Source organism: Acomys russatus, chromosome 2, assembly GCF_903995435.1.
Source record: "Acomys russatus chromosome 2, mAcoRus1.1, whole genome shotgun sequence".
NCBI lineage: Eukaryota > Metazoa > Chordata > Mammalia > Rodentia > Muridae > Acomys > Acomys russatus.
In genome coordinates, this window is record NC_067138.1 from 60,801,753 (window position 1) to 60,818,267 (window position 16,515).

A 16,515-nucleotide genomic window follows, 5' to 3' on the forward strand; every position below is an offset into this window, starting at 1 on the left:
TTTGTGTATGTGTTATTGCTATTAGCTTAATATTTTATAGGACTTCTGACTTGCAAGTAGATCTCTGACTCTTTTGCCTGCTCTTGGGTCTTTCTTCATCCTGTTGGGTTGCTGTGTTCAAGACTGAAATGATAGTCTTTGCTTCACCATATTGTATGTTATTGTGTCATGATTAGTTGTTATCTCTTAGAAGCCATTTTTTTCCCTAAGGAGAGACAGAAATGGAGTAGAATTGGGGTAGAGGAAAGGTATGGAGGACCTTGGAGGAGTACAGTGAGAGGAAACTATAATCAGCCTATATTGTATGTTTTCTTTTTTTTTTTCTTCCATTTTTTTTTATTAATTTATTCTTGTTACATCTCAATGTTTATCCCATCCCTTGTATCCTCCCATTCCTCGCCCCCCCCCATTTTCCCATTATTCCCCTCCCCTATGACTGTTCCTGAGGGGGATTATGTCCCCCTATATATTCTCATAGGGTATCAAGTCTCTTCTTGGCTACTTGCTGTCCTTCCTCTGAGTGCTACCAGGTCTCCCCCTCCAGGGGACATGGTCAAATGTGAGGCACCATAGTACGTGAGAAAGTCATATTCACACTTCTCCACTCACTTGGAGAATATTCTGACCATTGGCTAGATCTGGGAAGGGGTTTAAAGTTTACCACCTGTATTGTCCTTGGCTGGTGCCTTAGTTTGAGCAGGACCCCTGGGCCCAAATCTGCCTATCATATTGTTCTACTTGTAGATTTCTAGGACCCTCTGGATCCTTTTATTTTGCTGTTCTCCCATGCGTCTCTCATTTAGAGTCCCAATAGGATGCCTTCCCCTCTGTCCAGTTTTCCTGGTAGTGAAGGCTTTTGTGGGACATGCCTCTTGGGCTAGTATGCAGATATAAGTGAGTATATACCATTTGATTCTTTCTGCTTCTGGGTTAACTCACTCTTATGATCATTTCTAGCTCAATCCATTTATCCACAAATTTCGGAATTCCTTGTTTTTAATAGCTGAGTAGTATTCCATAGTGTATATGTACCACAGTTCTTTATCCACTCTTCTACTGAGGGACACTTAGGCTGTTTCCATGTTCTGGCTATTATGAATAAGGCTGCTATGAACATGGTTGAGCAAATTTTCTTGTTGTGTGCTGGAGCATCTTCTGGGTATATTCCAAGGAGTGGAATAGCTGGGTCTTGAGGAAGCCCTATTCCCATTTTTCTGAGATAGCACCAGATAGATTTCTAAAGTGGCTGTACTAGTTTGCATTCCCACCAGCAATGAAGGAGTGTTCCTCTCTCCCCACATCCTCGCCAGCATGTGGTGTCGCTTGAATTTTTGATCTTAGCCATTCTGATGGGTGTAAGATGGAATCTCAGAGTTGTTTTGATTTGCATTTCCCTGATGACTAAGGAGGTTGAGCATTTCTTTAAGTGTTTCTCAGCCATTTGATACTCCTCTGTTGAGAATTCTCTGTTTAGTTCCAAGCCCCATTTCTCAATTGGGATATTCGGTTTGGTGGTGTTAATTTCTTGAGTTCTTTATATATTTTGGATATTAGACCTTTGTCAGATGTAGGTGTGGTGAAGATCTTTTCCCAGTCTGTAGGCTGTCGCTTTGTTCTCTTGACAGTGTCTCCTGCTTTACAGAAGCTTCTCAGACTCATGAGATCCCATTTATTAATGGTTGACATTAAAGCCTGGGCCGTTGGTGTTCTGTTCAGGAGTTGTCTCCTGTGCCAATAAGTTCCGGCTCTTTCCCACTTTTTCTTCTAAGTGACTCAGTGTCTCTGGTTTTATGTTGAGGTCTTTAATCCACTTGGATTTGAGTTTTGTGCAAGGTGACAAATATGGGTCCAGTTTCATTTTTTTACACATAGACCTCCAGTTAGACCAGCACCATTTGTTGAAGATGCTATCCTTTTTCCATTGAATGGATTTGGCTTCTTTGTCAAAAATCAAGTGACCATATGTGTGTGGATTCATATCTGGGTCTTCGATTCGATTCCACTGATCAACCAGCCTGTTGCTGTGCCAGTACCATGCTGTTTTAATTACTATTGCTTTATAGTACAGTTTGAGATCAGGTATGGAGATTCCTCCGGAGCACCTTTTATTGTACAAGATTGTTTTAGCTATTCTGGGTTTTTTGTTTTTCCATATGAAGTTCAGAATTGAACTTTCAATGTCTTTAAAAATTGTGTAGTTATTTTGATAGGGATTGCATTGAATCTGTAGATTGCTTTTTGGTAGGATGGCATTTTTTCCTATGTTAATTCTCCCGATCCATGAGCAAGGAAGATCACGCCATCTTCTCAGGTCATCTTCAATCTCTTTCTTCAGAGTTTTGAAATTTTTTTCATACAAGTCCTTCACTTGCTTAGTTAGGGTAACTCCTAGATATTTTATATTGCTTGTGGCTAATGTGAAGGGTGTGGTTTTCCTAATTTCTTCTCTGCAGCTTGTCATTTGTGTATAGGAAAGCTACAGACTTTTTTGAGTTAATTTTGTATCCAGCCAATTTGCTGAAGGTGTTTATCAGCTTAGGAGTTCTCTGGTGGAATTTTGAGGGTCACTTATGTACACTATCATATCATCTGCAAAGAGGGATAATTTGACTTCCTCCTTTCCCATTTGGATACCCTGATCTCCTTTTGTTGTCTTATTGCTCTGGCTAGAACTTCGAGTACTATATTGAAGAGATATGGAGAGAGTGGGCAGCCTTGCCTTGTTCCCGATTTGAGAGGAATTTCCTTGAGTATCTCACCATTTACTTTGATTTTGGCTATTGGCTTGCTGTATATAGCCTTTATTATGTTGAGGAAAGTGCCTTGTATCCCCGATCTCTCTAAAACTTTAAACATGAATGGGTGTTGAATTTTATCAAATGCTTTCTCTGCATCCAAGGAGATGATCATGTGGTTTTTTATTTTCCGTTTGTTTATATGGTGGATTACATTGATGGATTTCCGTGTATTAAACCATCCCTGCATGCTGGAATGAAGCCTACTTGGTCATGATGAATGATATCTTTGATGTGCTCCTGTATTCGTTTTGCAAGTATTTTATTTAGTATTTTTGCATCTATGTTCATAAGAGAAATTGGTCTGAAATTCTCTTTCTTTGTTGAGTCTTTGTGAGGTTTAGGTATCAATGAGATATGGCCTCATAGAATGAATTTGGTAATGTTCCATCCATTTCTATCTTTTGGAGTAGCTTGAAGAGTATCGGATTAGCTTGCCCTTAAAGGTCTGGTAGAATTCTGCACTGAAACCATCTGGCCCTGGGCTTTTTTTGGTTGGGAGACCATCGCTGATTGCTTCTATTTCTGTAGGGGAAATGGGACTATTTAGCTTGTTTATCTGTTCTTCATTCAACTTTGGCAAGTGAAATTGTTCAAGAAATCGTCCATTTCCCTTAGATTTTCAAATTTTGTGGCGTATATGCTTTCAAAGTAGGATCTTATGATCTTTGAATTTCTTCAGTGTCTGTTGTTATGTCTCCCTTTTCATTTCTGATTTTGTTGATTTCAATACTGTCTCTCTGCCTTTTAGTTAGTTTGGCTAATGGTCTGTCTATCTTGTTGATTTTCTCAAAGAACCAGCTTTGGTTTTGTTGATTCTTTGGACTGTTTTCTTAGTTTCTAATTTCAGCCCTGAGTTTGATTATTTCCAGGCGTCTACTCCTCTTGGGTGTTTCTGCTTCTTTTTTTCTAGGGCTTCCAGTTGTGTTGTTAAGATGCTTATGTGCGATGTTTCCAATTTCTTTTTAAAGGCACTTAGTGCTATGAATTTTCCTCTTAGCACTGCTTTCAATGTATCCCACAAATTTGGGTATGTTGTTCTTCATTTTCATTGAATTTCAGAAACTCCTTGATTTCTTTCTTTATTTCTTCCCTGACCCAGGTGTCATTTAGCAGAGAGTTGTTTAGTTTCCACAAACGTGTAGGCTTTTTGTTATTTCTGTTGTTGTTGAATTGCAGCCTAAGAGCATGGTGATCTGATAGGATACAAGGTATTATTTCAATCCTCTTGTATCTGTTGAGGCTTGCTTTGTGACCTACGATGTGATCAATTTTGGAGAAGGTTCCATGGGGTGCAGAGAAGAAGGTGTATTCTTTCTTGTTTGGGTGAAAGGTTCTATAGATATCTGTTAGATCCATTTGACCCATGGCATTGGTTAATGATGTTATTTCTCGGCTTAGTTTCTGTTTCAAGGACTTATCCTTCAGTGAGAGTGGGGTGTTGAAGTCTCCCACTATTATTGTGTGGGGATCGATGTGTGGTTTAAGCTTTTTTAGGAGATCTTTTACATATGTGGGTGCCCTTGTATTGGGAGCATAGATGTTCAGAATTGTGATGTCATCTTGGTTGACTTTACCTTTGATGAGTATGAAGTGTCCTTCCTCATCCCTTTTGATTAATTTTGGTTGAAAGTCTATTTTGTTCGATACTAAAATGGCTACACCTGCTTGCTTCTTGTGACCATTTGCTTGGAATATTTTTTTCCAACCTTTTACCCTGAGGTAATGCCTTCATTATGGGTGAGATGTGTTTCTTGGATGCAGAAGAATGTTGGATCTTGTTTATGTACCCATTCAGTTAGTCTGTGTCTTTTTATTGGAGAATTGAGGCCATTGATGTTGAGAGATATTAATGACCAGTGACTGTTAAGAGTCTTAATTTTGATGTTGTTTCCAGTCGAGCGTTTGTGTAGTTGTGTTTTTTGCCATGGGATAGTTATCTATTTCCTGGGTAGTTTTGGTTGTAGCTTGACCCTTTGGGATGGAGTTTTCCTTCTAGTACCTTCTGTAAAGCTGGGTTTGTGGATAGGTACTGTTTGAATTTGTTTTTGTCATGGAATATTTTGTTTTCTCCATCAATGGTTATTGATAATTTTGCTGGGTAAAGTAGTCTGGCCTGGCATCTGTGTTCTCTTAGGGTTTGCAGGATCTCTGTCCAGGCCCTTCTGGCTTTTATGGTCTCTGCTGAGAAGTCAGGTGTAATTCTGATAGGTTTACCATTAAATGTTATTTGGCCCTTTTCCCTTGCAGCTTTTAATATTTTTTCTTTGTTCTGCATGTTTTGTGTTTTGATTATTATGTGGCGGGCAGTTTTTCTTTTCTGGTCAATTCTATTTGGTGTTCTGTAGGCCTCTTGTATGTTTATAGGCATCTCTTTCTTTAGATTGGGGAAATTTTCTTCTATGATTTTGTTGAGAATAGTTTCTGGGCCCTGGAGTCTGATGTCTTCTCTTTCTTCAATGCCTATTATCCGCAAATTTCTTCTTTTCATGGTGTCCTTAATTTCTTGGATGTTTTGTGTCAGGAGTTTTCCAGATTTGGCATTTTCTTTAATGGCTGATTCAATATCTGTGATTGTATCTTCTAGCCCTGAGATTCGTTCTTCCATCTCTTGGATTCTGTTAGAAAAGCTCACCTCTGTGTTGCTCGCCTTCTTCTCTGAGGTCTCACGTTCTCGTTTTTCTTCTGTCTGTGTGTTTATCATTGAATCCATTTTCATTTTCAGATCTTGAACTGATTTTTTGATTTCTTTCATCTGATTTTTTGTATATTCCTGAGTTTCTTCCATTGCCTCTTTATAGGTCTTCAGAGCTTGAACCGTTTTACTTATTTCTTTCATCTGGTTGTTTGCATTTTCCTGCAATTTTTCCAGTTCCACTCTATGTGCTTCTTTTATGTCTCTCACCTGTTTGTCTGCGTCTTCCTGCATTTGATTACGAATTTTATTTGTTTCCTCCATTATCATCCTCATTACTAAGGATTTGAGGTCATTTTCTTGTATTTCCATTGTATTTGAGTTCTCTGGGTTGTTTTCTTTGGGATAGCTGGAAACTGGAGACGCCATGTTGTTTTGGGTTTTTTTGCGTATGCTTTTTCGTTGTCCTTTAGACATCTTGCCGTCTTTGTTTTTGTTGGGTAGCTTCCAGAGTTGAATGGAGGGTGTCTGACGATAGATTCACTTGTTTTCTCACGATTTCCCTAGGCTGCGAGCTCAAAGCTTCACTGCTGTGGATGTTAGGAGGTTAGCCCTGTTGTTCTGGTCTCTCACAGCCAGTGATCCTCAGTCCCCCTCTGCTGTGGATCCTGCAATTGTTCTGGGTCTCTGAATGAGTGTTGGGTCAGGCCAAGGTATCCACAGCCTTCTGTGTTCCCTGCCAAGTCCAGCCAGGAGCACTGGGACCGAACCACAGGCAGAACTCAGCTAGATTCTCAGGGCCTGAACCGTCTGCCAAGCTCAGCTAGGGATTTTGGGCCCAAAATGCACACAGGGTCCAGCCAGAATTTTTGGGCTGGGACTACGCACCAAGCTCCACTAGGGCCTTTTGGCCCAAAGTGCGTGCTGTGGTCAGTTATTGACTCAGGGCCCGAACTGACCACCAATCTCAGCCAGGAATTCTGGATTTAAACTGCACACTGTGTCCAACCAGAGTCTTAGAGCTGGTGGAACCGAGAGCTCTGTCCAGCCTGTGCCACAGCAGGAGAACTGCGGCTGCTCTGAGTTAGCGCCAGTGGTGGAACAAGTGCTCCGCCCAGCCTGTGTCACCGCAGGGGTCTGCCGCTGAGCTGAGATGGTGCCTAGGATGGAATTGAGCACGTCACCAAGCCTGCGCCACAGCAGGAGAACTGCGGCTGCTCATAGTTAGCGCCAGTGGTGGAACAAGTGCTCTGCCCGGGCTGTGTCACCGCAGGGGAGCTGCCGCTGAGCTGAGGTGGTGCCTAGGATGGAACTGAGCACGTCATCAAGCCTGTGCCACAGCAGGAGAACTGCAGCTGCTCTGAGTTAGCGCCTGTGGTGAAACCAAGTGCTCCGCCCAGCCTGTGTCACCGCAGGGGAGCTGCCGCTGAGCTGAGATGGTGCCTAGGATGGAACTGAGCACGTCACCAAGCCTGCGCCACAGCAGGAGAACTGCGGCTGGTCTGAGTTAGCGCCAGTGGTGGAACAAGTGCTCTGCCCGGGCTGTGTCACCGCAGGGGAGCTGCCGCTGAGCTGAGGTGGTGCCTAGGATGGAACTGAGCATGTCATCAAGCCTGTGCCACAGCAGGAGAACTTCAGCTGCTCTGAGTTAGCGCCTGTGGTGAAACCAAGTGCTCCGCCCAGCCTGTGTCACCGCAGGGGAGCTGCCGCTGAGCTGAGGTGGTGCCTAGTGTGGAGCTGCGAGCTCAACTGAGCCTGCGCCACCGCAGGGGAGCTGTGGCCACGCTGAGTTAGTGCCTCAGGCCGAATTGCTCGCTGGGCCGGGCCAGTACCCGGGACTCTGGGGCCGAACTGTCCGCCGAGTCTAGTCTGGGTCCGAAGGCTCCACGTGACCCAAATCCTGCCCCGAGTCCCCTCTCCCGCAGCAATTCCCACCAGCCACCACACCAATCGCCTCCACCGGAAGGCTATGAGCTGCAAACCTCAGCCGCCGCTGCTGGTGCCGCTGGTGCTGCTGCCTCTGCCGCTGCCGCTCCGATCAGAGAAAAACCACGCTCCTCCCGTGTGCAGGGGCACGCAGGTCCTCCGCACCCTGGTCCCTCCGAACCGTGGAGCACTCCCGCTGCCGTGATGTTCGGACCTCGGTGTTCCTGGCTCAGAAATCTGTGCAATTCCCTGAATTGTTCACTGGAGCCTCCAAACACGGTCCACACTGCTCGCCGCCATCTTCGATCTCTCTTGTATGTTTTCAATAAAGAAAAAATAAGAAAAATCATCAAAGGTAAGTAGAATACATTAAGGTTAAAATAAATGCATACATATGTTAATTAAGTTTGTGGAACTAGTATTTACTATGAGATTTTTTGCTTTTCATGTTTAATTTATGAAATATTAATCATAGTATAACATTTTATTTTCAATAGCTTCCTTTAAATCTTATAACTCTAGGTCCCTTTTCTAATTTAAGATTGTTGATGTACAGTTGATATAAGCAGAAAGAAGTGTTTTGATTTGGATAAATAAAAAATTACTTCGGTGTTTTCTTTTTAAGTAAATTGTGATTTTATTCTCATTTCTATGAAATATTTGTCAAATTATGTCATAGAGATTTTTTTTCATATTTTATTCTAAAAGTTTGTTTATGTTTTTCTTTTAGGCTTATATTCTTCTTTGAGCTAATTTGGTGTTTGATATGAAGTAAAAATAAAATTCATCTATTGTGTAGCCAACTGTTTCATCAATACTAATTGAAAAAGGCTGACTTCTCTGTACTGAGTCACCTTTGTCATGATAACTTTATTTAGAGTTTCAAAAAATCTTTTAATTATTTTTATTTGTTTATTTTTTAAAACTTCTATGTATTCAGATGCATTAATTTCTTCTTTTGGAATATCTAATTTGTTATTAGTGCTATACATTATAGTTTTCATCTCAGAAATCTAGGTTTTGCATACCTGGTAATATTTCTTTGGGTGCAAAGCATTGTGATTTTCTCTTTGATAGGTGTCTTGTCTAGTTTTTTTTCTTCTAACACTATTATCAGTTGTTATAGAAGAATCAATTTACTAAAAACAATTTGATCTTTTCAGGGATGCTGTTAAAGTGTTGTTGGCAATCCTCTAACGATCTGGAAATTTTTGTGTGTGATTTTTCCTTTCCAATGCGGTCTAGCTGCCTTATCTTTCCATAGTTTATCCCTAACTCCCTCAATTTGAAAAGGCCACCGGGTTCCTCCTTCATTCTCCTTCTTTACACCATTACATAAACGCTATCACTAATCAGTAAGCAGAGGCCATCCTAGCACTCACTCAGACTCCGGTAGTCTTCACTGTCTAATATAATGTGAATGCATTCTAGTTTATATGTTGGAACATGATGCTTAATATAGTGGTGCTAGGAGGTGAGGTCAACTGGGGACTATTTGCATCAGGGGAATGTTCTTCAGATGAGAATTAATGCTGTTACCAAGGAGATGTGTTTGTTACTGCAGAAATGGTGTCTTTCTAAAAGAGTGAATGTGGTGGTTTGAAAAAGCATGGCCCCATAGGCTCATATATTTGAGTGTTTAGGGAGTGGAGCTCTTTGAAAGAATCAGTAGATGTGGCCTTTTTGGAGGAAGCATGACACTGAGGGTGGGATTTCAGATTTTGGAAGGCCAAGCCAGGCAGGCCCAGAGACTCTCTCTTTCCTGTTGCCTGAGGCTCTGGATGTAGAATTCTCAGCTTCTTGTCCAGCATCATGACTGCCTGCATGCTGCCAGGATTTCTACCATGCTGATAATGAACTAATCCCTGATGCTATGAGCAAGTCCCAGTTAAATGCTTTCCTCTGTAAGGATTCTGAAGTCACCATGTCTCTATACAGCAACAGAGCAGTGAAAGAGACAGTGAGTTTGATATCTTTTTGTTGTCTCTCCCTCTCTAGCTCATTCTTCTTGTCCTCTTTCTTTGCCCTCCTTTCTCCTGTGAGATGGTCCAGCATTAAGGTCTTCACTTAAAGGCCAGCCTCAGGATACAGGACTGCCTAGGTCCCAGGGATTTGAGAAATAAATTTCTATAATTTGTAAATTACTCCATCCTGTGACTGCCTGTTGAAGCAGCACGAAACAATTAAAGACACTTTTTTTTATTGACTAATGTCCCAGATTCTGGCATTTTATAATTGATAATTTTATTATTTCTGAGTGTTTTCATGACAGAATATAAAATCAGTGTCAGGCATTCTGCAGCTTCCACGATTTAAATAAACAAAACCAAAGCCACCCTCTTTCTAGAATCAACTTTCAGCAGTGTGGACATCAACTGCTCATTCCATTCAAACATCTCACAACAACAACAACAACAACAACAACAACAGAAGCAGCAGCAGCAGCAATAACAACAACCAATCTGTTCTATGAAAAATAAACTTTGGTTTAGGCAGTAATTATGGTTTTAATGAAATAAATATAATTTTAAAATATTTTTATTTTCTAATCTTTACCAAAAACTTTATTTGGTATGTTACTTAGCTTTCTTTTAGAAATATTTATATCATTGTGAAATAATTTTCACATATTTATTTATATTTGTTGATGAAAACCTATTTTCTGTACATTCTAGGCTGATCTGGGACTATACTGTGATGGAAACAAACAGAAATCTGGTGTACGCTGTAGTTTAATAATGAAAAATCAATGTCAGAATTTCATTATTTATGATAATTATATGTTATAACATGCTAATTTCTATAGATATAGATTTATTATTTCATAGGTATACAGAAATTTAGAAAAAAACCAAAGTATTTCATCACAGCAGCCATGGGACCAGCACAATCATTTCTTCTTCCTTTTGAGACCTCCATTATTAATATATTTTTTTTGCTTGATCTGAGTAGTTTACTTACAACATTTTAAGTTTATTGCACACTATAATATGCCTCGGATTTATTCTTACCTTATGATGTCAGAGCTCTTTCACATGGTCAACAGTCTGAGTTTCTGTCATTGAAGCTTTTATTAGTGTAAGATATAAAATCTTAGTGATTGTTCATATAGCCAACGCGGGCAGATTAGAAATTTCAGAAACAGACTAGGGAGATGGCTCAGATGGTAAAATTTGCACTGTGCAAGCATAAGGACCTGGGTTCACTATAGAATACATTAAAAAAAAAAAGGCCATTGGAGTGGTATAAGCTTGTAATCACAGCTCTAGGGAGATAGACATGCAGATCTCTTGGGGATCACTTGTCTTCCAACCCAGTGACATTGCAAACTTGGAGCTTTGAGAGTCTCAGCCTTAAGAGAAAAGTGGGTGGTGCCTCTGGTACCTGTAGACACACACACACACAAACACACACACACACATGCCATGGAGTCATCTAAAAGATTTTGTGAGCTCCCACCGTTGCTCAGAGTAAACCATCCTGCTGCCCCTGTCTCCCTGTTCACCTGCCTCCATAGGACATTGCTCTACTAACCACGCCCACATTTTATATGTTCTGTTTGTCCCAGACCCCAATAAAGTTTCAATCAGTTACACATGCAGCTGATCCACCTTGCTCTTTCAGCTTCTTCAGAAAGGCACAGCTCACAGACTACCCCACTCTCAATCTATTTCTGCCAGCTGCTCAGATTCATACCATCCAGACTCTGGAGACCTCAATTATTAATGTGTGTGAATAAACTATTAATTCAGTATACATCTTCGTTGGTAGTGTCTTTGGATCCCTATTTATGTTTCCCTGTAGAAAGATAATAAATACTATTCTAGGAGCTCAGATGGGAAGGATACAGCTCTTAAAGTGTTTATATTAGAATTCAAGGAACACTGCATATAGTTCAAGGTAGGCTGGCGAATATTATTAAATACCCACTGGAAATACTGTCAGGAGAGAGAACATTTTCATGATCAGATGACAACTGCCCTGGGCCCTGGGAGAAATAGGACGCTAACAAATTCTCTCAACGTATAAAGGTGCTTGAAGCACAGTGGGAGTGAACACAAGCCTGGACTCAAACGTGTGGGCCCATTTCCATTAATTAATAACTACATAGTACTGTTTTCAAACTCTTTGAACCATGTTTTATACATTTGGTGGTTGAGAAGAGAATATTCGCTTTTCTGAATTGAGAAAGTATTGATGATAAACTTAAAATGTTTGGGACAGGGCTTCCTCTATGTTTTGTCTATACTCACTAGCATTTCTTGGTGGGAGCTCTGAGAAAATCCGCATATGGGGGTTCATGAATGATTCATCAATGTGTACAAAGATTTGCATCTGAGGCTCTTCCCCTATGGAGAGTTCCTATTGAGAGTAGCTAACCACTCCCTGGCGTTGTACCCAATACCAGAAGGTTCTATGTTGTAGCAGTGCACCATCTGACCCCAGCTTCTCTGTACATGTGTCTGCCCTTTCTTTATTCCCTACCTATACCTACTCAGGTTTCCAGGACCCAAGCTGCATGGGCTGTGGTAATTTGTGTTTGAAATAATAATTTCAATCTGGCAACTTAATTTCTACGCAATCAACAGGATTGCTTAGTCCCAGAACAGGTAACAGAAAGCAGAGATAGGTATACAGCTATGGATTTGATATAAAAGTGTCTAGGAACAGAAAAAGAGTAGATACATAGGACTTCCATGCTAGTGTCAAAGTACTAACTTGTAGATGCTTTTTACATAGTAATCTTGGTGCAACTGGGAGAAAGGACCTCTACAGAATCTTAGATAGGGAGTATTCAGTATGGACAATTATTAACAATGACAAAAGGATAACACGGACAATAAGGACACTCTGTATCATACACTAGGACTGGGGACGAGTTCCTAAGGATGGACAAATCTGGAAGAGATTCAGACTGCTGTTGCAAGGGCAGGGTTCCTTCTATAAGCTGGGAGAGGACTGGATTATCCACTGTAATGTAGAGTTACTGAGCAAGTGCTTGTCAGCACTTTGGAATCTATGTGGCTGTAGCAGTGATGAGTGGGGTCAAGTGGCCTTCATGACTTAGAGGCCATGTAGGGGTAACTCAGTGCCAGCAAGAGCAAGAAGTCTTGTGATTAGGCCTGCTGCTTGAGAACTTTGTGTTCTCTCTTTTATCATAAGGCTGCGGTTTTACAAATGTATATAGCTCATGTTTGGTCCCTGGCCAATAATGGTGTTCCACAGGATATCCTGACATCCTCATCTGAAGTGTCATCCACATTGTAAAACATGGGGAAACTCTTTCCCTCTACTATGTCCTTCAAGTATCCGCTAAATGAATTTATCACCTTGTTTACAAAGGCATTCAAAAAATGCATTGCTTACCACAGAGTATGCAGATTAGAAAGGACATTTAGAGCAGAAAGGCAGTCAATTGATAACCGGCACACTGCCTTGTGGTGGACAGTGCTGAATAAGACAGGGCACCCCTGACAGGGTTCAATGTCATGATTTAGGAAATGTTTAAGAAGGCTTTAAAGTGAGATGCTAAGCTAATACAAATAATATTGGAATAAGAAGTTTCTTAGTAAGCTATTTCTTAATTCTAGAGAGTCAGTATTCCTGAATCTAAGGTGTTTAAGAAAGTTATTTTTATTGTTTCCTTTAGAAGATTTTCTAAATCATAGTTAAAAAAACGAGACCCAGACATTTCTAACTCTGGAAGAAAAAGTTAATAGTTCTTACCACACTAAATTTCCATGTTGCCCAAAGGGCATAATTCTGATTAGAGTGTGTCCAGGATAGGCCTGCTTTCTTTCTGTGTAAATTGTGCACTTTGTCTCACTCCCACATCATAAATCTAGGATTACATTTTAATCTTCACGACACATCCCATCTCAAAACGTTCAAGTAAAACCGGTACATTAAACCCGCTAAGAGATTTAGTTGTTTAGATGTGTTTTCTGGGGCAGAGCAATGAGGCTTTTAAGCTTTCCAGAGAAAAGTGGCAGTTCAAAGTTTATTACACACCTTACCAAAAGAGAGACGCGGTTCAGACTCAGACTTCAAGTCTGAGCAAAAGCTTTGCAGTTTTTCGGATCTTCCACTTCACGTAAGTGGCAAGAATTGAAGCTGAGAGAAATGCCAGAGGTAGGTCTCACGTGGCTCTAGTTAGACTGGGGATCAAGCAGGGTGAGATGGCTCAAGGAACCTTGCTGTAGGTAGAAAGGAATTTTGAGATATGTGCAGAGTGTTATTTCTCCATCTGTCTAAGATTTTAACTAGGTTTCAAACAATGACCTCTCACTGACACTATGTATGTTAGTAATGACTTGCAGACTTTAGCCATGCTGTATTCTTGCCAGTAAAGTGGCCGATCATTTTATGCTTCTCTGTCCTTAGGAGATTGGTTCAAAAGCCAGATACAGGTTGTTATTTGGTTTTGTTCCAGGTAATGCAGATGTCTGCTACGGAGGCACAACCATAATATATGGAACAAAATGATTCTTTTTGACCACCATGTGCTTCATGTGCATTTGCAGCCTAACACATTGATACAACTGTGTGCCCTCATTGTAGGTTTCACAGTCTTGAATGAAAATTCATAAATCCTCAAATTCTCATAAAGACAGTATTTAGTTTTCTGTGAAAAAGTCTGTTGATGCTTGCTCAGTGTTCTCTTAGCCTTGATTTTATGAGGTCTCACTTGATGATGTGTATCCTACCAGTCACTTCATTCTAGTGGTATTACCGTCAGGATTTCTCCCAGTGCCATACCTCACCCACCCGAGAAAACAGCCACAGATCTTGTATACTTCCAAATAGCATTAGAACCTCCATTTTTGTACTATGTCTGGAAGAAGGAATGATAATAAATGGATTTTCTTTTTAACTTTTCCACTATGAAGCTATGAGCAGCCCCTGCCTATTAGTTCATATCTCGTGTGTGTGTGTGTGCGTGTGTGTGTGTGTGTGTGTGTGTGTGTGTGTGTGTATGTGTGTGCGTGTGTGCTTCTAAAAACTAAAAAAAAGAATATATAGATAACAGAACATATGGATAAAAGTAGACTTCTAACCTCAGGCTTCTGAAATGTGATCTCCACTTCAGTTGTTGCTTCAATGGCTGGATACACTGTGAAAGGCTGTTTCCTGGCAAATGGATCTCCAGTTCACTGACGTGCCTCTCTGCAGTTAATAAAGCATTAAGGACATTAATGCTTTGAACAAAGTGAGCTATCACTACAGTGATTTCTATCATCCTTCACTATATACACATACATTCACACATATATCTTGTATAGATACATATATGATGTACTTCGTTTTATTTCTTATTTGAATAAGACATTGATACCTTGTCACCTTTTCATATCCATGGGAAATTGGTTCCAGAACATCCTGTAGACAGCTAAATCTAAAAGAACTCAAAAGCTCTGTAGCAAACTCTGTAGGATTTATATGCCATCTGTCATACTCTCCCATATATTTTATACCATCTCTAGATTTCCTATAATATCCCATATATATAAATGTTCTGTAAGTAGTTATCTTACTATTTTGTTTAGAGAATAATCACAAGATAAGAATGTGCAGTTTGTGTTATTTCCTATGTAGTTTTTTTTTTTTAATTCAGCAGAGACACAGTGATGTCCCTTTTGTTTACAGACATGGTCTCATTCTGTAGTTCCAACTCCTTGAAATTAACTATGCAGGGCAAGGTGGTTTCAAATCCTCTTTTCTTGTGTGCCAAGTGTTGTGATTATAGGTGTGTGCTATCATGCCTGCCTTTTCAAATAAGTTTGATTCATAATTAGTTAAATTCCTACATGTAGAAACTGTAGACACCAATGAATAATTAAACAGTCTCCTGAGACTCTCACTTGCCTGGAATTTGCCAACACGATATATGTGGCTATATTTAATACATTTATTCTGCCAGTGACCTTTGAGTTGTTCGTGGTTTATTGCTTTTTTCCTATTATTTGAAAACAATATATTATGGAATCTATAAAGTACTAGACTAGGCAATTTAAAGGTTCATCCCCCAAATACAGCAAATATTTAAGGAACTAGAAATACTAATTGCTTTATTTTATTAGCACATATTGTATTACATTCATCATTATTCTGTACCTCATAAATGTGTACAATAATTATGTCAATTATAAAGTTCATAAATATAGAAAGTTTTAAAAATTTCTTTTTAATAATAAAATACAATAATATGAAACATAATTAAACACTTTGGAACTGGAAAAAGCAAATAGAAGCAAAAGTTGCTAAAAGCAGCACAAGAAACAGAGAGTGACTTGCTCACACACTCAGAAATTCCATGGAGACACTAAACTAGAATCCATATGTCATATGCATAAGGACCTGGTGTACACCTCTGCAGGCCCTGTTCTTGCTGCCCCAGTCTCTGTGAGTTTAATGATAACATTGATTTAGAGGGCCTTGTATTCTTGGTGTCCCCCATGCCCTCTGGTGTACACTCTTTCTGCCTTCTATTCCACAGGGTTCACTGAGCCCTGTGGGGAGAGATTTAATAGAGATACCTAGTTTAGTGCTGAATGGTCCAAAGTCTTTCACTCTGAGTAGCATCCTGCTGTGGATCTCTGTATTTGTTCCCATCTGCTATAGAAGGAAGCTTCTTGGATGTTGTCTTTTCTCCAGTGTGTATTTTTGGCCTTACCAAATAATGCATAAATAGATAAAAAAGATGTCTATAGGTCTATAGGTATGTGGATTTATGTCTGAGTCTTCAGTTTGATTCCATTGATCAATGTATCTTTTTTTTTTTTTTTTTTTTTTTTTTTTTTTTTTTTTTGTCAATACCATTCTGTTTTTGTTACTATAGCTCTGTAGTACAACTTTAAGAATGGTGGGACATCCACCAGTTCTTTTATTGCCCATTATTGATTTTGCTTTCCTAGATTTTTGTTTTGTTTTGTTTTTACTTATGAAGTTGAGAACTGTCCTTTCAAGGTCTGTGAAGAATTTTGTGTTAGAATTTTGATGGGGATTGCACTGAATTTGTAGATTGCTTTTGGTAGAATGGCCATTTTAGCTATGTAAAAGTTACCGGTCCATTAGAATGGGGGATATTTCCATCTTTTGATATCTTCTTCAAATTTTTTCAAAGATTTGAAGTTTTTATCATGCAAGTCTTTAGCTTGT